Source organism: Bufo bufo, chromosome 1 (genome assembly GCF_905171765.1).
Source record: "Bufo bufo chromosome 1, aBufBuf1.1, whole genome shotgun sequence".
Lineage (NCBI taxonomy): Eukaryota > Metazoa > Chordata > Amphibia > Anura > Bufonidae > Bufo > Bufo bufo.
Window position 1 is genome coordinate 262359950 of NC_053389.1, and position 22932 is coordinate 262382881.

General features: G+C 44.8%; 1 protein-coding gene across 3 annotated transcripts in view; it reads right to left on the minus strand.

Moving 5' to 3' along the window:
• The window catches only part of PACSIN2 (protein kinase C and casein kinase substrate in neurons 2), a 148007-nt gene that overhangs the window by 108297 nt on the left and 16778 nt on the right, over positions 1-22932 (minus strand). The window contains exon 1 of one of the 3 annotated variants that reach the window (XM_040439169.1): positions 185-363. The exons of the other annotated variants lie outside the window; for them this stretch is intronic. The gene's annotated coding sequence lies outside the window, so the exon portion shown is untranslated. Of the gene's footprint in view, positions 1-184; positions 364-22932 lie in introns of those variants that run through there. 3 annotated transcript variants of the gene reach the window in all.

Below are 22932 nucleotides of genomic sequence, written 5' to 3' on the forward strand. Positions count from 1 at the left end.
GGATTAAGCCATGGACTAGAGATTCTGCCAGAGAGCATTACTGACAGATTAGAGGGGGGGAGTGAAGAAAAGGGTCTCTCGGCGCTGCACCTGACCTGTGCGGAGGAGATAAATAATAGGGCAGCAGATGGCTGCATTGCTCATGGGGGAAGCAGTGTGTGACATTCAGGCTCCGGGTACTTACAGGCGGCTGCTGGTGGCACGGTGCTCTCGCTGCATCGTTGGCATTCAGCCTGCCAGCACCTGCATTACTCCTGCACAGCTGCTGTGGCCTCTTCCATCCGCACAGTCCTCACAGTGCCCGTTTCATCATTTCCTGTGTGCAGCCGAAATCCTTGCAGCTCAGGGTAAGGTCATTCCTGCACACTGCAGCAGGAATTCCGCACCCAGCCCCCATCGCCTCCTCCTCCTCCCGGCTGCTGCCAGTACAGCGACATGTTTACATATTGCAGCAGAGGCAGGGGCGCCCGCCCTGCACAGGTACAGCGACACGTCAAGGCTCTTACTGACCGTCTCCATCAGAGGATCGCCAAAAAGGCTTTGCTTTTACAGGTCAGAATGGTGACATGAAATAACTCCCCCACCCAAAAAAAACTGCCACAATAGCTCAGTGACAAAAACATAAAAAATATATACAAAACATTTCCTAGGAAGTTCGGAGTTTATAGTAGTCTACAAGAGTGTGTAGATTTAAAGGGATTTTCCGAGATTTTGATACTGATAACCTATCCCAGGACCCCCGCCGATCAGCTGTTTGAGAAGGCACATACTTAGTATAGCGGCTGTGCTTGGTACTGCGCTCAGCCCCAATCACTTCAATGTGGCTGAGCGCGATACCAAGCACAGCCGCTATACAATGTAACGCAAGCGCGGAGAAGGCCGCGGCTCTCACAGGGGGCCCCGGGTGTCGGACCCCAACTGATCAGATACTGATGAGTATCAAAATCAAAAAAAACAAACAAAGACACTAAGGGTCCATTCACACGTCCGTATGCGTTTTGCGGATCCGCAAAAAACAGACACCGGCAATGTGCTTTCCACATTTTGCGGAATGCACATCGCCGTCACTCTCATAGAAAATGCCTTTTCTTGAAATTGCGGACAAGAATAGGACCTGTTCTATTTTTTTTTTTTGCGGATCCGCAAATGCGGCTGCGGACAGCACATTCTGGCCCCATTGAAAATGAATGGGTCCGCACCCGTTCCGTAAAATTGCAGAACGGATGCGGACGTGTATGGACCCTTATATTGCAAATGAGCCACCAATCTAGCACACAGGCCGAGTATTACATTAAAGGGGTTATTCACTGACTAATGTAAAAAATGACATCATACTGTGCATGACAGTCTCTCTCTAATGAAGCTAGAACCAGCCCTGTACCTCACATGGATCCAGAGATCTCCACATTCATTGCCCCAATTGCTCTGTTAGGTTTACTTCAAGCTAGCAGCTTAGGGAGTGTGTCCTTTCTGCTGCTGCTCTTTTTCACTGAAATGGCTCATGCGCACGGCCATATGTTCCGTCCGCACCCCATCCGCATTTTTTTGGGCCACCAAAGATGCGGACAGCACATAACATGTCTTATACTTGTCCATTTTGCGGACAAGAATAAGACATTTCTACAGAAGTTCAAAAACCAAATGGTGGCATGCACTCAGCTGGGATCCCTGTTTTGCGGATCTGCCATTTTGCAGACCACAAAACGAATGCAGTCGTGTGCCCTAACTGTCACAGCTTCTAACAGCAGATACCACTGGCGGCAGTAGAAGGATGGAACTCAGCATGTGTGTCCACCGCAATGAGATGGACAGACTAAGGTTCAGAACAAACAGCAGGTGGCGCTATATAAATACATTTTATTGAATAAAAACTTATTAATTACATGTAATTACTAACATATTCAGATCCAGATGCTGGTTTGAAAACTGTAGAATAGTTTTTGTGGGACAACCCCTTTAAGGCCTAGTTCACACGATCGTATGGCTTTTATAGTTTTTTTGCGGTCCGTTTTTCACGGATCCGTTGTTCCGTTTTTGAGTTCCGTTGTGTTTCCGTTTCTGTTCCGTTTTTCCGTATGGCATATACAGTATACAGTAATTACATAGAAAAAATTGGGCTGGGCATAACATTTTCAATAGATGGTTCAGAAAAAACAGAACGGATACGGAAGACATACGGATGCATTTCCGTATGTGTTCCATTTTTTTTGCGGACCCATTGACTTTAATGGAGCCACGGAACGTGATTTGCGGCCAAATATAGGACATGTTCTATCTTTCAACGGAACGGAAATACGGAAACGGAATGCATACGGAACACATTCCGTTTTTTTTTGCGGAACCATTGAAATGAATGGTTCCATATACGGAACACAAAAAAAACGTTCGTGTGAACTAGGCCTAAGAGTCGCAGACACTTTTTTGCCTTAGACGACAATGTGGCTAATCCAATGTGGCTAATTTTTTACAATATGCTTTTACTAACTGCACGAGTTAAAAATCCATGTGAACATACCCTAATGGTGCACCGGATTTATCGTCCAGCATCAGCCACTGTGATCAATCTGGTGCAAAATTTGGACTGAAGACTGGGCGCACATATCCGTTGGGTCTGGCAAGTTTTATTTTGGAGCTGGACACAACTAATACAGCATGTGTGTATGTGCACCAGTCTAGAATTCAAAGACTGAAAGCGCCAGATAGAAGAAAGCTTCAGACTACGTTTTTCCTGTACAGCACTGTTAGGCCTCATGCACACGACTGTTGTTGTGTTCCGTTCCGCAAAATGGGGTTCCGTTGTTCCGTGATCCGCTTTTGTTTCCGTGTGTCTTCCTTTATTTTTGGAGAATCACCAGACATAAAGGAAAGTAAAAAAAAAAAAATCTAAAGACAGGTTTGCCATGCAAATGATAGGAAAAAAACGGACGTGGATGACAATCTTGTGTGCCTCCGTGTTTTTTTAGCAGTCCCATTGACTTGAATGGGTCCGCGAACCGTTTTCCGCGAAAATAATAGGACAGGTTATATTTTTTTGACGGTCCGGAACCACGGATCACAGACACGGATGACAAACGGTGCAGTAGCTGAGTTTTCAACGGACCCATTGAAAGTCAATGGGTCCGCAGAAAATCACGAAAAACGGCACAACGGACACGGAATAAAACAACGGTCGTGTGCATGAGGCCTTAGACTGGATAATAGAACACAACTGGACCAGTTCTGGCATGGAACCATTTTGACTTTGGGCTAAAAACAAAGGTCGTTATACTGGCAGTCCCCTGGTATTGACCCTTTAACCCCTATAAAAGGGATCTGGACTTCGCTGCAGGGGAGCCACCAGGCCACTACCTGTAGTAGTCTCTGTGTGGTTGACAGGTCAAAAACTGTGTGTTTTACGAGTTGGACATATGTCCCTGCAAAAGTCTACTATCTAATCAGTCCTACCAGTTTCAGACTGTGTAGGGACACCCCCTCCCCCCAACTTGCAATACCAAGATGGACCTTTATTATTAGACTTCTATCAGGAATAAGAGAGGAACAGCCCAAGAGTCACGGTCATTCAATTGTCATTTCTTGTGGAATAACAATTTACTAAAGGGCCATTCACATTTTCACTGATGTGTGCAATCTGCATTTTCTGTGGACAGGGCACGAACCCATGGATTTTAATGTGTTAGTTCACACATCAGGATCTTTTTTTACCGACCTTGAGTCAGTGAGAAAAAAATATATATATAAATAAATCAGAGACATTCACTACTTTGGTCCGTGATGCAGATGAAACATGCTCAATAAAGTCTATGGATCCGTGAAAATCACGGACGCAACACGGATGGCATCAGTGTCTGGTCCATGTTTAGTCCGTTTTTACCAACCACTGACAGCAGATGCTCTGGAAATTTTTCAGCTGAACAGTGTCCGTGGAATACGGATGACACATGGAGGGCAAAAAATGGCCACATGGACCAAACACGGATCCTTCACGGTTAGATTTTTTTACAGATGTCAAAAAGACAAGGAAATGTGAGGCCTAAGGCTACTTTCACACTTGCGTTGTTTCCATTTAGTCCTCATACATTCTGAATGGGAAGAGATCCGTGAGGATGCATTGGGAGGTCTTCAGTTGCAGCAGCATCACTGCAAACAGTCATAAAAAATAAAAAATCCGGCACTGAAAACAAAACAGGGGTGGTGGACAAGTCCTCTTAACACCTGCACAGGCTCACTTTTTTCTGTATGTGTATGGCCCAAAAATGAGGTGAACAGAAATTTTGGGGATCTTTTAAAAACTATAGGTACTTACATATCATACCAAAAATGAAAGCGGTCCATGAAAAGGATCTCAGTCTATTAGGTACAAGACTCCTCTGTACTACCCAGAACAACTGCAAAGAGGAGGCCCAGATAGTATATTTTATACTAGCATTTTACGTTGACCCTTTTTGTGAAGTCAAACTTCAAATACTTTTTATGCCTCTCCAATAATCCAGAATACTGTAAAATTTGGCACTTACATCCCGCAAAATTTTACAGCATATTATGGACTATTTTTCTCGGACTACCTTGTAGATGCAGAGCACAGGGCTTGAAATCTATTTCCACCCCCACCTATCTCTGTATTCAGAAAAGTAGGTCACCAACCTTCAGGACAGGGTCCAAACTGTACATTGTTCTTTAACTGCAAGAACAGTAAAAAAAAAAATCCCTCATAGCCACAGCTATAAATATGTCCTCACAATGAGGACCTTTGTCCGCTACATTCAAGACAAGGAAGCGCTGAGCACAAGTCTATGAAGCTGCTGACAATTTAATAAAAGGGCTGTTTTTAGAAAAACACTGCGAGATCTCGAATCAACATAGAACGACCTCAGAGCAAGGTTGTCCGCCAAAAGGGGAGACTGCAAAAACTCACCTCTACCATACATACTATAGATAATCTCCCAGCTCCCTGCCCCACAACACCTTAAACCCAGCTTAAAAATGACTTGAAACGGCCGATTGTTCTGTGTGACAAGTCACAACATGGTGGCACCAAGGGCGATGTTTGGATCAAAAAGTCAATTATGTGACGTCACAGGACGCATTCAAAGATCACAGGAAAATTATATTAAAAAGGAAAAACAAAAAGAAAACACACAACACAAAGCAACCTGCACATAGAGAGGGGACAGAAAGATACCAAAGTAACTAATACTGTAGCTAAATCAATAAAAATACATTTTACCGGGCCTTGCGAGATTCCAGATCATTCACCGAATCGGACATAAGGAAAGTGCCTGACTATGAGAATTTTTTGGACTATTGGAAATTAGAGGAATTCTTGTTTGGCAAAAAAAAAAAAAAAAAAAATCTTGATGTAAAAATATTTAAAAAAGGAGTTTTCCGAGATTTTTATACCGATGACCTAGGTCATAGGTATCCAATCAGTGGGTGTCCGACACCTGGAACCCCCCCGCCGATGAGATGTTTGAGAAAGCTCTCCTGTGAGAGCCGCGGCTTTCTCGCAGCTTACCAAGCACAGCTGTACATTGTATAGTGGATGTGCTTGGTATCGCGTTCAGCCCCATTCACTTCAATGGGGCCAAGCGCGATACCAAGTACAGCCGCTATACAATGTACGGCACAGAGGAGGCCGCGGCTCTCACGGCGTCTTCTCAAACAGCTGAGGATAAGTCATCAGCAGGGATGAGTGAATAGAGCTTCAGATCCAATATCCGAATTTGCTCAAAACCTAATTTTAAAAGCTGTACAGAGATTTGTCTAGGTACAGCATTAAAATGTATGGGCTCCGGCGAGTTATTCGTTATCACCAAAGTCTCGCGGGACTTCGGTGAATAACTTCGGGATCTGATTTTTTCAACTTGAAAACCATTTTAAAACTTGGACCCGAAATCGGCTTCGGTACCGAGGTACCAGCCGACTTCGGACTCCAGTTTTAGAAATCAAATGCCAAAGTTATTCACTGAAGACTTTGGCGATAACTCATTTCAACTCGCCGGAGCCCATAAATTTGAATACTGTACGGAGACAAATCTCCGTACAGTATTCAAACAAAGTTTTGATCTAAGCTATAGGATCCGAAGCTCGCTTCACTCATCACTAGTCATCAGTGTCAAAATCTTGCAAAAACCCCTTTAAAGTTCTCGGTTAGCTAGCCAGTAATGGAGGTTGCCTAGCAACAATTAGCAGCAGGTAGTGGGTGACAATGTCACAACACCATATAATCATTTAAAGGGGTTGGATGTAACTGGACATCAGAGGCGATCCAACTGCAGTAAGGAATAGATCATTGCTTTCCCAACAGATCAAGCGGCGTCGCTCCGAGTCTCCCAGCAGGGCTCTGTTTACCCGGCATCAGTGAGGTCACGTTGACCACTGCAGCCAATCACTGGCTTTTTCAGTGCACTGCTGAGGCCAGTGACTGGCTGCAGCAGTGACATGCTGTCTACGTGATATCACTGGGGTAAACAGAGCCACGCTGGGAGAACAGGGCAGCAGCGTAGTAGTCAGGTAAGTAATGATCTATTCTTTATAGCAGGTAAATCACATGAGTAGTTTGGTTTCCTCCTGAATCTGGACAAGTCTTTTAACCACTTAACTGTAGAAAACTTGTGACAGAAACCATTCATACTTCAAAATACACATCTCATAGTTCAATAATGGTAGGAGAGCTCTGCAACATCTAGTTAAATAGCTGCCATTTATCTAGACGTTTGACTACAACCACTGGTCAGAACATCTCACCAACATCGTAAATTCCATCCACAATAACCCAACCCTACTAGTATGATGGACTCGTCTTAAGCAATAATGTACTATTATTACAATAAGTACATGTTTATGGTGTCACAGCCATGCTATAGTATGGACGTAGCCAGTAATATTGTAGGAGAGTTTAAAATTATAATTAACGATTCCAAAATTATAATCATATACACACCCACTCACCTGGCACTCCCAGGAAAGACGAGAAGATGAACCTGATAATAGAACACAGGGAATGACACGAGAAAACGTGACTGGTAACATCACAACCTGCCCAGACGTGGAGGAGGAAGAAACATTCCATTGGTGACTTCTCAGTCTTGATATGTCAAGGTCACTAGAAAGAACACCAACTACTTCATGAGAACTAGACCTATAGGCCTGGAATGGACAAGACCATCATTCTTCACTCTGGCTAATAAGAGGCAACTCCAGAACAAGGGTCTCTCCCTCAACAACCTTCATAAGATCTATGGACTTTGGTTGTCATGGAAAGTTTATGGTGCAAACTTCTAATAGAATGCTATAATACACAGTATATGATTTCATGTCCTAAAGCGGACCATATAACAGCAATTCTAGACAGCCATTCGCTTAAAGGGGCTATCCAGGAATTTGATATTGATGAATCTATCCTCAGGGTAGGTCATCAAAATCAGACCCTGTTCACACACACCACGGGCAGTTTGGTGGTAGGACCCCATGCTTGCTGAGACACCGTGACGTGGTGCATGAGGGGCTCGGATATGTTCCTGACTGGAAGATTTTTAACATCGGCTTGAGGAATTAGCTAGTATCGTCAGTTGCGTATCATTTTGGTGCATTTTTTGCAGTGATTTGTGCAAGCTGTGAAGATGCCACAGCTCTCACTGGAGATCCGGTGTGCACAGCGGCCTCTTCAAACAGCCGGTTACGAGGGTGCCAGAAGTCAGAGGCAATGAGTATTGAACTCCTGGAAAGCCCCTTTAATATATAAAGGTTCAGGACACACGCATACTTGGCAAAGTATGCAGGTTTAAGGAGAAGTGGGAAGAGATAGCTAAACGAGCAATTGACCGACAAATGTCTAACGTGTATGGCCAGCCTCCACAACAGATCAGTTGGATGAGAAGACATAGGGCTCCCTGAACTGGCCCACCTCAAGTGCGGGAATGCCTATTCAACCATGTCCAGCTAAGCAGGAATACGGTCAGCTGCACTCTTGAACAGGGTAAAGATTAAAGTCAATCGCTCTCCGGAGCGGCAGGGGAGGGGGGACACCTGGGTGACCCTGGATGCCAGTTTCACAATTGCAGATACTCCAGGATAAGAAGCCAAGGCATGCTCTTAATATTTCACTAGCTGCATGAATAATGTACGAAGGCTGTTGGATAGCTCTCCAGCGTGCACTCATGGCCTCCTTAGAAGTAAAAGGAGCTTACAAGAAGGTAAAGAAAAGAGGGAATAGGGTCCACTGGTGAGAAGATAAATTACATCCACAGAATCACGGGTCATTGGGATGGTCCAATCCCATACTTGGCAAATGTCTGGCCTTGTTAAATTACCATATTTCTTTGGACTCCAAGACACACAAGACCATAAGACACAGCCACAATAAGAAACATAAAAATAGAAAATTATTTTATTCACTTTTTACTGTATATATCCTATGGATGATATACAGTACAAAAGCCAATGGATCACAACATTGCCCAGCCACAGTGCCCCCTCCCAGCTATGCCAGCCACAGATTCGTACTGAAGTGAAAACACAGTCAGGTTTCTGGCTGCAGTTTTGGAAGCCAAAATCAAGAGTGAATCATAAAAGGAAAGTATAAAAGGACAGATAAAAGGACTTCTCCGCTTATGAATTCTCTCCTGGTTTTGGCCTCCAAAACTACATGCAGAAACCCGACTGTGTGGCCGTACTCTAGGAGAGGCTGAGCCGTCCGCTGACCAGCAATGTGCACAGCATTATCACATACTGAAGCATGAAAACTGCATTTACATTACAGCGTCTCCCAACACTTTCATGAAAGGATCTCTTCTCTTATCCAGCCTTGAAAAAGATTCAAGATTTTATCAACGTGCCGCCTCTAGCAAATGCTGTTCCAGTTTTCAAGAGACGTAGACATAAATCAAACCAGCCGAGGAGAAGAAGAAAGGAAGCTCCGCTCAAAACTGGAATACAAACCAGTGGAGATCACCGAGTGCCCTTTATATCAGTTCTACATTAGTATTAGGCCTCTTTCACACGACCGTATGGCTTTTAAGTATTTTGCGGTCCGCACAAAACACGGATGACGTCCATGTGCATTCCGTTTTTTGCGGAACGGAACAGCTGGCCCCTGATAGAACAGTACTATCCTTGTCCGTTATGTGGACAATAATAGGAGATGTTCCATCTTTGAACGGAAGAAACGGAAATACAGAAACGGAAGGCATACGGAGTACCTTCCGTTTTTTTTTTTTTGCGGATCCATTGAATTGAATGGTTCCGTATACGGAACACAAAAAACGTAACGTAAACGGAATAAAAAAAAAACGTTTGTGTGCAAGAGGCCTTATCAACAGATCTCCTCTCCAGATCAAGGAGCCCGTGCATCCTGAGAGCCACATTAACTCCAGGACAGACACCTTTAATGGGACATCCATAAATATGTCTGAATAAAACTAAGGCTACTTTCACACTCGCATTTGGTGCGCATCCATCATGGATCCGCACAGACGGATCCGTTCAGATAATACAACCGCATGCATCAGTTCAGAACTGATCCGTTTTTATTATCTTTAACATAGCCAAGACGGATCCGTCTTGAACACCATTGAAAGTCAATGGAGGACGGATCCGTTTTCTATTGTGCCAGATTGTGTCATAGAAAACTGAACCGTCCCCATTGACTTACATTGTGTGCCAGGATGGATCCGTTTGGCTCAGTTTCGTCAGATTGACACCAAAACGCTGCAAGCAGCGTTTTGGTGTCCACCTCCAAAGAGGAACGGAGGCAAACTGATGCATTCTGATCGGATCCTTTTCCATTCAGAATGCATTAGGGCAAAACTGATCCGTTTTGGACCGCTTGTGAGATCCCATGACGGATCTCACAAACTGAAAGCCAAAACGCCAGTGTGAAAGTAGCCTAAACTATTTGGTTGGCAGCCAACTGTAGAGCCAAAACTATGGCACGAACCATACGTGCCCACTATGGAGTAATCCCCCTTTCAGCTATTCGTCTGCACCCAGATGGACCATATCTCACATTTCAGGACTTCCTACTGTACTATGAAGGTAGCCTTGTCGTAAAAAGGTAAAATAACAAATGTCAGCCACTTAAAGCCCCTGTACACGTTTGACCACAGCTGAACCCACCAATAACCTAAAATGTATGGAGGAACCCATGACAGATGATGACGGGGAAAGAAGGATTAGGCAAGTTGAATATACCGTAAATTCTGTCAGGAGATTAGCTGGTGCCATGCTTAATAAAGGAGTACCATATTACCAGGTTTTATATAGCCGTCACACCCTCCAGAGCCACTCTCTATAAGAACTGTTCACTGGTTTTTAAGTGGTGCTGCCTAACTGGGGTTTGCCATGTTAGGGTACCATAGTAAACCCTAATGCAGCATACGGAGAAGACTCTGGTTAGGACAACTCCTTTAATAACCAAACATACTGGGGGACGTTTATCAAACTGGGGTAAAGGAAAACTGGGTTTAGTTGCCCATAGCAACCAATGAAATTCCACCTTTCATTTTCCATAGGATCTCTGAAAAATGAAATGTGGAATCTGATTGCTTGCTATGGGCAACTAAGACAGGTTTCAACTTTACACTGTGGTTCTGAACGAAATAAAAAAAATTAAATAAAAATCAAAAATTAACAGGTCAAGGGTGGCCACATTTGCCAGGTTTCTCTCCTCTGAAATCAAAGGGTTACCGAAAACTTAAGAGAGCCGTCTCTCTCTCCTGGGTTTCCATAAAAATGTTTGATTTCAATGGAGAAGTACCCACAAATGATTAGCCACCTCTCCACTGAAAATGGGAGCCAAGAGCCGACGGTCTCAGGGTCCAATAACCGCACTCTTTATTTTCCTAAATGGCCTGCCATTTTTGGAAGAAAGCAGACATCTTTTTTCGGGACTTTGAGAACCCCTTTAATACGTTCGGAGATTGGATTACGGTCATTTTTAATGATTGCACACTTGACTGTGCCAATCTTTGTCATCATTAAAGACTCTCTGTCATCAGCCAAGCCATGATTCAGTTACTATATGTGGCTCACGTTTATTCCAGTTCTGTTGGTACAGCAAGAACGTCGTGTTTAGTAAACAAAAGCAGCACATTTAGCTAAAATAGCAAAATTTTTAGACAGTCACTTGATAGTTCACTACACCTCCATCTTGTAAAATGGCGTTTCCCAGCCAGAAGACCACAAAACAGATCTATGGGAGACTGCTCAGGAGTTACACTGAAGACAACAAGCTAACCTCAGCCTGGTCAAAAAAAAAAATAATCCAAAAAAAAATCTTTGAGTAGGCATTTAAAGGGCTTGTCCGGGATTACAAAACTGTAGCTTTTTGCCAGAAGCAGTGCCTTACTTGTCCATAAATGGTTTGTGGTATTGCCGCTCAATTCCCAAGCTGCAGTACCAGACCCATGCACAGATGGGACATGGTTACTGAAGAAAGCAGACATGTTTTTCTAACCCTAGGAAACCCTTTAAGTCACTAAATTACAATCAAATCTGTTGGCAAAGACAATATGATCAATATGAAGAGCTTCTCTCATCTCTAACATGTGGCTAGCTGGAGAAACCACTGATGGTCCAGAACATCGTGCTGGCTGATAGGACACCATGTTTAGGGTGACCATTTTTCTCTGATGGACCCAAAAAGGTTCTTCCGTATATGAATAAAGAAAAAAACTTAACATGTCCTGGACGAGACAACAACTTCAGGCGGAGCGGTCGCATTGGTTGCATCTTGCCATACGTCACAAACAAGGTCGCCAACCACACTGTGCAGCATAAATTGTGGGACCTGATGGGGAAGACCCAATTCTCTGCTCCTTTACCCCACAGGGCACCACGTATCTGTTGTAATAAAGTGGAGACCATGCACTCACTCCCTTGTTGGTGTGATGGGGTTGGATGTGAGGTACCCTACTCTATGAACATAACCCAAATTATCATTTCGAAAGCAGTCGCCTCCTTGAAGACTAGGGTTATTGAATCCTCTCCATGGAAGGAACACATCATCTAGTGTCAGTTAATATAATTGGCCGGCTTCCTATTACCTGCTGCAATGGAATTACATTATTCACGAGCGAGCGTAAAATAGATTACTCCTCAATGTGTAAAATAAAATGGAGGCAGGCGCCGTCACACTGCAGATAACCGTTAACCCCTGCTCTACCAGCCAATAATAGATGTCACAGCCGAGAGCTTCGTGGCCCTGTCACGTTAGAAGGTGCACGGGCTAACTCCTAAAAGTGATGCATGGTGCCCGCAGGGACTGACGGGTGACGCCCGTGTCAGCGGTAAAGCCATACTGCTGCAGGGAAGGTCTGCGGGAAATAAATAAAAAAGACGCCTGCAAACAGCTGACGTTCAGAGGGCTAAGTACAGCAAATGAGATTACTGCGTCTGAAAATAGTGCCAATGTAATCTGGGCAGCACAGGCAGACCTGAAAACCGGAGGCCGAGCGCAAGGACAACGCCGCATGTGACAGAGGTATACTGTAAAAAAATGGGGGACCAAGATGACAGAGCCAAAGCCTGGCATATTCAAAGCATATAGGGGGTGATTTACCAGCGTCTTGATATCCCTTGCACCATGTTGATGACGAGGCGCACACTAAGGCCTGTGTTTTTCAGACATGTGTATTGTACACTGACCCATTTATTTCTATGGGGCCATACACATCTGTATTCTCTATGGACCTGTGTGACTGTTCTGCAAACTATAGAACAAGTCCTATTCTGGTCAGCGTGGTGGACGAGAATATCATTTTTTATTAAGGTCAGTGAGAAAAATGTGGAATGAACCCGGAAGGCATCCATATTCTCTGGATCCACGGTTTGAAAGATGGACACGGTTGCGTGCATGAAGCTAGCTGGTGACAGCACAATTATGTCACGATATGGCATTCAAGTGTTGGAGGCATGCTGTACTCAGTGGTCTCCAATCCTCAGTGTTTGATCAGTGATTGTGAGCCAAAACCAGGAGTGGAGGCTACACAGACATAAGGCATAATGGAAAGATCTGCACCTGTTCTGCAGACCTCCCAAGTGTCCCTCTTTTGGAGGGACAGTCCCTGTTTTTGACCCAAGTCCCTCTTTTTTAGGTGTAGATTTTCATTACGGCATTTACATTTATTGATCCAGAAAGTGTTTGGCTGGTTCCCATGGGCATATTGCAGCCCTTTTTGTTTAGTATTTCATTATTCAATGCACTCCGAATTTTAAAAATTTCTATATTAAGCTACTTTTTGCACTATTTCATAAGAGAAAAAGTATTAAAGTGTACAGGTATTCAGGTAAAATGGATCTTTCACACACTGAACCCTAAAGCCTCATGCAGACGTCCGTGGAACACGGTCCGTGAAATACCGGACTGGGATTGCAGGAGCGCACGGCGTCATAGCAACCAATGACGCAGTGCGCTCCTGCAATGCCAGTTCATTATCTCACGGACCGTGTTCCACGGACGTCTGCATGAGGCTTAAGTGTCGCTCGTTGAACAACTAAAAAAGTTGGGAGGTATGCTTCGGTGTTTAGACCGGGGCCTGTTTTGGGCCTGACAATCACTGATGACTGAGCACTGTGACACAACAACTCCCAGCATGCTTTGATAACCCCCAAATATCAAGGAGGGCTGGGAATTTTAGCTTTGGACAGGTACAAGAGGTACAGGTGCTATAATGGAAGGGGGGGGGGGGTGTTACTGAGTAAAGAACGTTGCTGAAGCTAGAATGTTCTAGAACCTTAATCATTCGTGGACTATACTGTGTCACCAGCATTCTTCCAATATAGACGTTTACATGCCATTTAATTAACCGGACACTTCCCACTTGCAATAAAGAAAAGTGTCATGAAGTACGCTCTAGTACAATCATTGGAACAGGGGGCACTGAAGTTTCAAAGTAACTAATCTAATTAAAAGCAAGCAAAAAAGCCTCAGGCTACATACTCAAGGACAAGGGGTTGGCCCATCTGGGACATTGATGGCGTATCGCTAGGATATGCAATCAGTGTCAGATAGGGACCAGCCGCTATCTAGACAATGGGGCCAAAGAAGTGAAGGAAGGCACACTGCGCGTGCACTGGGCGCTCTATGTTTTACGCCATGGGAGTTCCGAAAACAGCTGGATGAGCGTGCTTAGCTATTTTCATTTCGCTTGCCAAGCATGACCACCTCTCCATTTTGGAAATAGCTGAGCACTGGCTTGGGTATTTTCGAAAAGCCCATAGCAATGAACAGATGGTGGCCGCACATGCATGGCTGCCCTCTGTCCACTTTGGGGGTCCTGTACCAGATATAGGAGCGGGTCCCAGACGTGGGGCCCGCACCTAGATATATCCTAGCGACTTGCCATCAATGTCCCAGATGGAAATAACTAACTGAAGCAGACTCCTGATATACAGTATAGTACTAGAGCTGGAACGGAGCGATGGGGAGCAAGGTTTTTTCCAACAGGTACAGCAGGCTGGGCGTCAAATTAAAAAGAAAGGGGGGGGGGGGTTGAAAAACCCATTTTAAACCAGTTATGGTTTTTCCAACACAGAGGAACTTGGGCTTCAAATTTAGAAAACAAAATGTACAGAAAGCTGGAAAACCCCTTACGGTCAGACATGTGACAACCCAGCCCACCAATAATGTGATGTCATCAGGGGAGAGAAAGAACAGACCTTTTAGATTTCATATTGCAGACAGTTTTACCAGGAGATCAGTGTCACCAGAACCTATCTTCTATAGCAGTAAACATGTATGCAAGGTCCAAGTATGTATGTTTATGGGAGAGTCGGAGGGAGATGGTAGTCATCCAAATGGAGCATTTGTTCAACAGCTAGCTAAAGTATGCGGCCATTTTATTGTAAACCAGAGAGTTTTAACCATGCTGCCTAGCAACGACGTCACTTCCTGCGGTGGTGACCACCACGGACAGCAGTGGTCATACAATAGATTGCATGACTGGAGAATACTCTGCATGTATGGATGGACTGATCAAAGAACATTCTGTGCAGAGCAATTCTAGCAGCAGGACTGCTCAGAATCAATAGTGAACCCCAGGGGTGGTGGGAAGGTGTACAATATGAAGCAGAACAAAGGAGACGCAGATGAGCGGCAGTCTCATCCCATCCCCTCCGTAGAGACACACTGATCACCCTACAGACCAAGAGAAGGGGAAACAAGCTGATCAATGTCAGAACCACAACCACTCGCTGGATCAGTAAATGTGAAAGCGGGCGGAAAACCTCAGAACCAAAAATGGATTTTCCTGCAAACCTCAAAATGATGGACTGCTTACAGTTCATGAACTCAGGTAAGCTCAATGAACGCATGAAGATGGGGTTGGAGGGGTAGTCTGGTTTTGGACAACTTCTGGGTTTATCTCCAGCAAGCACCACCCCTTTTTACGAGTGTAGCCCCCCAGGAGACCGAATCATTCTACAAGAAGCTCTTGAAGAGCAGCGCTCTATTCTGGCTGATAGAAGAGGATCCTGAGTCCAAAATATAATCTTCACACCTCTACAACTATTAAGGGAAGTGGAGAGCGGTTCTCCTGGGAGAACCCATTTAAGAGCGATGCCGCTACTGCCTCTTCAAAAGGCACATAATTTTACATTTGTCGCTAAATAATGGCATCCAAAGAGGAACCAGGGGCATAAAGCAATAAGATAATTTTATCATTGTTCATAGCAACAAGGGCAATTCAAATACTGTGCTACAAAGACATTAGTTGTCAGACTTCCCCTTTCAAGATAGGGGAAAAAAAGTCACATGATGAAGCCCTTCGCAATCCCAATTTAGATTAGGTTACACAGAATGAAACTGAAATGTCTGAAAACGTAACTTTGTATATGAGTGTCCTTGTGGTTTCTTTCGGCAACTCTGTCTACACCCAGCCACATATATAAAATTTAATAATTACTCACCTGCAACAATTCCCCAACGATTCTATTCAGCCAATGATCAGGTCCCAGCTCGATGCGCAGGAGAGGCCCACTCAGGCAATCATGGGGTGGAGTGATGACCCACTTCAGCCAACGAGGTAGAGTGCCTTCAGACCGTGGATTTTTCTACTGGAAAAAATCTACAGAGGAAGGCCTCATGCACACGGCCGTTGTCTGGGTCCGCATCCGAGCCGCCGTTTTGGCGGTTCGGATGCGGACCCATTCACTTCAATGGAGCCGCAAAAGATGCAGACAGCACTCCGTGTGCTGTCCGCATCCGTTGCTCCGTTCCGCGGCCCCGCAAAAAAAATATAACATGTCCTATTCTTGTCCGCAAAACGGACAAGAATAGGCAGTTATATCAATGCCCGCCCGTTCCGCAAATTGCGGAAGGCACACGGGCGGCTTCCGTTTTTTGCGAATCCGCGGATTGCGGACCTCAAAAAACGGCACGGTCGTGTGCATGTAGCCGAAATCTGAGGCTAACCCTTGGATTTCTGCTGTGGGTTTTCAGTTGTACCTTTTGTGGATCCCCCTGTGGATTTAGCCCTATTCAATACACAATGACGCTTGAATCCACCATGACGGCTACAGATAAGATTGACCCCTTGACCTAAGTAGGGGCAGGAATACACAGAGATAGAGTTTAAAAGCCCCCATCCAGTCTCACCCTTCAGTGTTTACAAATTACATAACACACCGTATTTTTTTTAAGTATTAAATTCATACTCATTATAAGTACATTAAGGGAGGGAATACATGAGCCGTCATGGTGGATTCAAGGAAACAGAATTACGGGTAAGTCTAATTACGGTTTTCCATTTCATTCACCATGAAAGCTACAGATGAGAACTAACAGATTATACAGTAGGGGGGGCTACTGCTTGCAGAACTGTAGAAGCAGAGATATTTAGATGATAATGAATTATGAATGTATTGATACTAGACCATGTAGGGGCCTTACATATCTGATCAAGAGATACACCAGCTTTCTCCGCCCGAGAAGAAGCCATAGCTCTGGTGGAGTGGGGTTTTATTCTAGTAGGACCAGGGAGACCCATGATATAGTGGATTTTATCCAGCGACCTATGGATGCTTCGGAAAGCTTCATCCTCCTATTGCGTTCCGCAAACTGAACCAATAGATTGTCATCCTTCCTAAAAGCTTTAGTGGCCGCCAGGTACTGGATAATAGTCTCCCTCACGTCTAAAAGATAAATTGTTCTTCTGTGAGGATTTTTGGGTCACTACAGATAGATGGTAAGACAATTTCCTGGTCCCTATGGAAGTTTGAAACCACCTTAGGAAGGAACCCCGGATCCAATTTTTAGAACTATCCTGTCGGAAAAAACAGAAAGATAAGGTTCTCTGCATGAAAAGGCCTGGATTTCTCCCAGGAGTCTAGCTGATGTTATGGCTATTAAAGAGGACCTTTCACCGATTCTTACCCTATGAACTAAGTATACATACATGTGGAGCGGCGCCCGGGGATCTCACTGCACTTACTATTATCCCCGGGCGCCGCTCCGTTCTCCTGCTATGCCCTCCGGTATCTCCGTTCCCTAAGTTATGGTAGGCGGAGTCTGCCCTAGCGCTGGCCAATCGCATTGCAGAGCTCACAGCCTGGGAGAAAATAACCTCCCAGGCTGTGAGCTCTGCGCTGCGATTGGCCAGCGCTAGGGCAGACTCCGCCTACCATAACTTAGGGACTGGTATCTCCGCCTACTATAACTTAGTGAGCGGAGATACCGGAGGACATAGCAGGAGAACGGAGCGGCGCCCGGGGATAATAGTAAGTGCAGTGAGATCCCCGGGCGCCGCTCTACATGTCTGTATAGTTAGTTCATAGGGTAAGAATCGGTGAAAGGTCCTCTTTAAGAAAGCAGTCTTAGAGAGGTGCTTAATGGAAAGGTCTGAAATGGGAGCAAAAGGTGCTCTTGTCAACCCATTTAAGACTAAAGTTTAAATCCAATTCAGGAACCTTAGGATTTAATGATCTAAGGATACTTTCACACTTGCGGCAGAGGATTCCAGATCCGTCTGATAAATGCATTGAAATATTGGATCCGTCCCTCCGGTGTCATCTGGAAAAACGGATTCGGTATTTATTTTTTTGCATTTTTAAAAAAAGGTCTGCACATGCGCAGACCGGAAAACTGGATCGGTTTTGCCGGAACACTTAATGCCGGATCCGACACTATTGAATTTCAATGGAATTTAATGCCGGATCCGGCATGTGCTCAGGATTTTTGGCCGGAGAGAAAACTGCAGCATGCTGCGGTATTTTCCCTGGCCAAAAAACGTAAGAGGGACTGAACTGATGAATCCTGAACGGAATGCTCTCCATTCAGAATGTATTTGGAAAAAACGAAAAAGTTTTTTTTCCGGTATCGAGCTCCTGTGATGGAACTCAACACCGGAAAAGAAAAACGTTAGTGTGAAAGTACCCCAAGTTTGGATGCTGCTCTTATGAACCTTCTAATCTAACCCATCTATGATCAGCTAGATTTGTATCATAGAATACACCTACGGTGGAGATCTGAACCTTTACGGTACTTGGCCTAAGACCTAGGTCTAGCCCTTTCTGAAGAAAATCTAAAATCTTTTGAATACATGGGGAGGACAACTAACTACAGTACTTCTTTGAGATCTTTAGGTAGATAGCTGAAGTAACCTTCTTTCTACTGGCCTTTAATGTACATAACTTTGTCCAAGAGTCCCTTACTCCTTAAAGGGGTTGTCCGGGTTCAGAGCTGAACCCGGCTATACCTCCATTTTCACCCAGGCAGCCCCCCTGACTTAAGCATCGGAGCAGTTCATGCTCCGATGCTCTCCTTTGCCCTGCGCGATTTAGCAAAAGGCATTTTTTGGAGATCCGGTGACGTACCGGGCTCTCCATGGGGCTGCAAGGAAGCCCAGTCATGTCACCAGCACTGATGGGTGGGATTTAGCGCTGCCGTAGCCAGTAAAACGGCTAGGGCAGGGCAAAAGCCCGCCCATCAGAGCTGGTGACGTCACCGAACACACTGTTGGGGGCGGAAGTTTCCGCCCGGCCAGGTGTTATGATAAACAAAAGAGCCCGTGCCCTGCGCTATTTAGCGCAGGAAAAGGGAGCGCATCGGAGCATGAGATGCTCCGATGCAACATCAGGGGGGCTGCCTGGGTGAAAATAAGGGTATGTCTGGGTTCAGCTCTGAACCCGGACAACCCCTTTAAGACCTCGCTCTCAGGATCCAGGCTGACAGTTTGAAAAGACTTGGATTTTGATGAAGAATTGGGCCCTGAGAAAGTGTCATTCTGAAAAAGTATTAACCAAGGATCCTCCAGTGCTATTTTCTTTAGAATGGAGAACCAGCTTCTTTTGGGCCACTAGGGGGTTATTAATATCACCATTACTGGGTCTCTTAGAATTTTCTGTAGAACACGAGGGATTAGAGCCCAGGGAGGGAAGGCGTATGCTAGATCCCATGTCAATTTTTATGGAAAAAGCGTCTACAGCCCATGGCCTCTCTCTGGGATCTAAGGAGCAAAAACGCTTGACTTTTGCATTTCTTTTTGAGGTGAACAGGTCTATTTGCAGTAAGCCCCATTTGGCGGATATTTCTTAAAAGGTTCTTGGATTTAAAGACCATTCCCCTGGGTCTAGGGTTTTTCTGCTCAAGAAATCTCCCTCTAAATTTTCTGATCCCCTGAGATAAACCACTGTAATGGATAGGAAAAAAAATTTCCTCCCCAGAATTTTTTTTTTTCCGCTAGAGATCTCAAACTAGGGGACATTGTACCCCCCCTGATGTTTTAAATAGGCGACCGCTGTTGTATTGTCTGAAAATATTTTTAGATGTGTTCTTGCTTAGAAGACCTCGAGTTACCTTTAGGCCTCTTTCAGACGGGCGTTGCGGGAAAAGGTGCGGGTACACGCGAAATTTTTCCGCGCGAGTGCAAAACATGCTTGGTACCCAAACCCAAACTTCTTCACAGAAGTTCGGGCTTGGGATCGGTGTTCTTTAGATTGTATTATTTTCCCTTACAACATGGTAAAAGGGAAAATAATAGCATTCTGAATACAGAATGCATAGTAAAATAGCGCTGGAGGGGTTAAAAAAAAAAAAAAAAAAAACAGGACCTGCAGGAACAGAACCTGTGGTGACGTCACTTCGGTCATCACATGATCCATCAACATGGTAAAAGATCATGTGATGACCGGAGTGACGTCACCACAGGTCCTGTTCCTGCACACAGCAAAGAAAGAAGACAGAAGCAATGCCGGCTGCGCGATCAAGTGGATTAAGGGGAGTTAAATTTTTTATTTATTTTAACCCCTCCAGCGCTATTTTACTAAGCATTCTGTATTCAGAATGCTATTATTTTCCCTTATAACCATGTTATAAGGGAAAATAATAATGATCGGGTCTCCATCCCGATCGTCTCCTAGCAACCGTGAGTGAAAATCGCACCGCATCTGCACTTGCTTGCGATTTTCACGCAACCCCATTCATTTCTATGGGGCCTGGGTTACGTGAAAAACACACAAAATAGAGCATGCTGCTATTTTCACGCAACGCACAAGTGATGCTTGAAAATCACCGCTCATGTGAACAGCCCCATAAAAAATGAATGGGTCGGGATTCAGTGCGGGTGCAATGCGTTCAACTCACGCATCGCATCCGCACGGAATACTCACCCGTGTGAAAGGGGCCTTAGAGTCTCCCAGACCACTCGCAACTCTCTGCAATTTGAGGATCTGTTTTTTTTATCTTTTCTGACCACCTTCCCTGCCAGGTTGAGTAGGGTACTTTTGCTCCCCAACCCACACTGCTTGAATCTGTATCTCTGGGTCTTCCAGCCAGATGACGCCCTTTGATAGATTTATCTTTTTCTTCCACCAATTTAGATCCGACTTCACTAGGTATGGAATGACTATCTTTCTGTCTAGGGATGTTTGTTGTTCCAACTCCCTAGGATCCAGGTTTGCATAATTCTGGTGTGAGCCCAACACCAAGCTACAGCTGTTATGCAGGATGCCATAAGACCTAGAATACTCATAGCCATTCTGATAGAAAACTTCCAATCTCTAAACCGATGCTCTAATCTTTTCCTGCGGGAGAGATGATGTTTGGGATACTAAATCCAACATTACTCCAAGAAACTTCCTGTTGGATGACGGGATTAAGTAGGACTTTTTTGTGTTTATTAACCAACCCGAGTCCAATACCCTTTGAAAAAAATTGTCTGTTTCTCTGACTGCTTCTGAACTTCCTACTATAAGGAAATCGTCCAAGTAGGGGAAGATCAATAGTTCTTCCTGTCATCTCGACTACCAACTTTGTGAAGATTCTTGGCGCTGAGGAAATACCAAATGGAAGGGCAGAGAATTGGAAATGATGCAATATGCCCTCGGGGTCTTTTAGTGCAAATCTGAGATACTTTTGTGAGTTTAGATGGATGGGAATATGATAGTAGGCGTCTTTCAGATTGATAGATGTAATGTAGGCTCCCCTTTTGATTAAGGGGACGATGGACGAAATTGATTCCATCTTGAACTTTCTGTACATTATTTATTTTTTTAGATCCTTTAAGGCCCCTTTCACACGAGCGAGTTTTCCGCGCGGGTGCAATGCGTGACGTGAACGCATAGCACCCGCACTGAATCCTGACCCATTCATTTAAATGGGTCTGTGTACATGAGCGTTGTTTTTCACGCATCAGTTCTGCGTTGCGTGAAAAACGCAGCATGTTCTATATTTTCACGCATCCGCAAGCAAAATAAAAAAAAGAATAAAAATTATAAAAATAAAAACTTCACCTCCCTTCTGGGAGGCCTCTCTGTGTAATGCCCCTGTAGGGACAGGAAACACTGAAGGGAGAGAGTGGGTGGGGGCTTGTAAACTCTCTCTCTTTGTATTCCTGCCCCTACAGAGGTCAAGGGGTCAATCTCATCTGTAGCCGTCTCGGTGGATGAAATGGAAATGGAAGCCGTCTTATGGGGCGAATACTAATGAATCGCTTCCATTACGGAAGCGCTTCATTAGTACCGGAGGACCGGGAAGCAGTGAAGGCTCTGTACTCACCGCTTCCTGGTCCTCGGCTCGGCTATCACCTGTGCAGGGCTGAGCACAGCGTGAGGGCACTCTGTGACCTCACACTGTGTGCCGCGATAGACAGCCGACAGCAGGATGAAGAGGATCGTGATGGTGAGGAGCGGTGGCGTCCAGGAGCAGGAAAGGTAATTGAGTTTTTTTATTTTATTTGCACTGGGGGCTGATGGCTGACATATAGGGGTTGATATATGGGGCTGATGGCTGATATATGGGGGCTGATTGATGGCTGAAGTTTGGGGGGTTGATCTGAGGCAATGGGGGTCTGATCTGAGGTCTGATTGACATTGGGGGTTTGATTGGGGCTGTAAGCTGAGGTCTGACTGACTAACTTTGGGGGTCTGATTGTTAGTCTGACCTGAGGTGTAATGGAAAATATATATTTTGTGTCTTATGGGCCGGTGCGTCTTATAGAGTGAAAAATACGGTATATCATGTATTCCTACTACAATTGATGGGAGTTGGACTGGGAGTTTTCAGTGTGGATTTCAGGCACAGGTAAAAAAAACTTTACTCCACATAGGAACATTCCCTAAGGGTATGTTCACATAGACACTGGATTTGCATGCAGCATTGTACAATAGCATCTAAGTGGATGAGATTTCCTGAAACATCATCCAAAGACTGCAGAAAAAGCCGCAGCATAAACTGATGGCACTGCAGGTTCTCATTCACTGCAAAAACAATAGTTCATTTTGGCTGGGAGCTACATTCACAATTCTGCTGGAGGAGTCACTGTGTATAAATTACATTATTCTTCACTGATCCTAAGGGACATCCTGTCTAAGGGCTCTTTCACAGTTGCGTTCTTTTCTTCCGGCATAGAGTTCCGTCGTCGGGGCTCTATGCCGGAAGAATCCTGATCAGTTTTATCCTAATGCATTCTGAATGGAGAGAAATCCGTTCAGGATGCATCA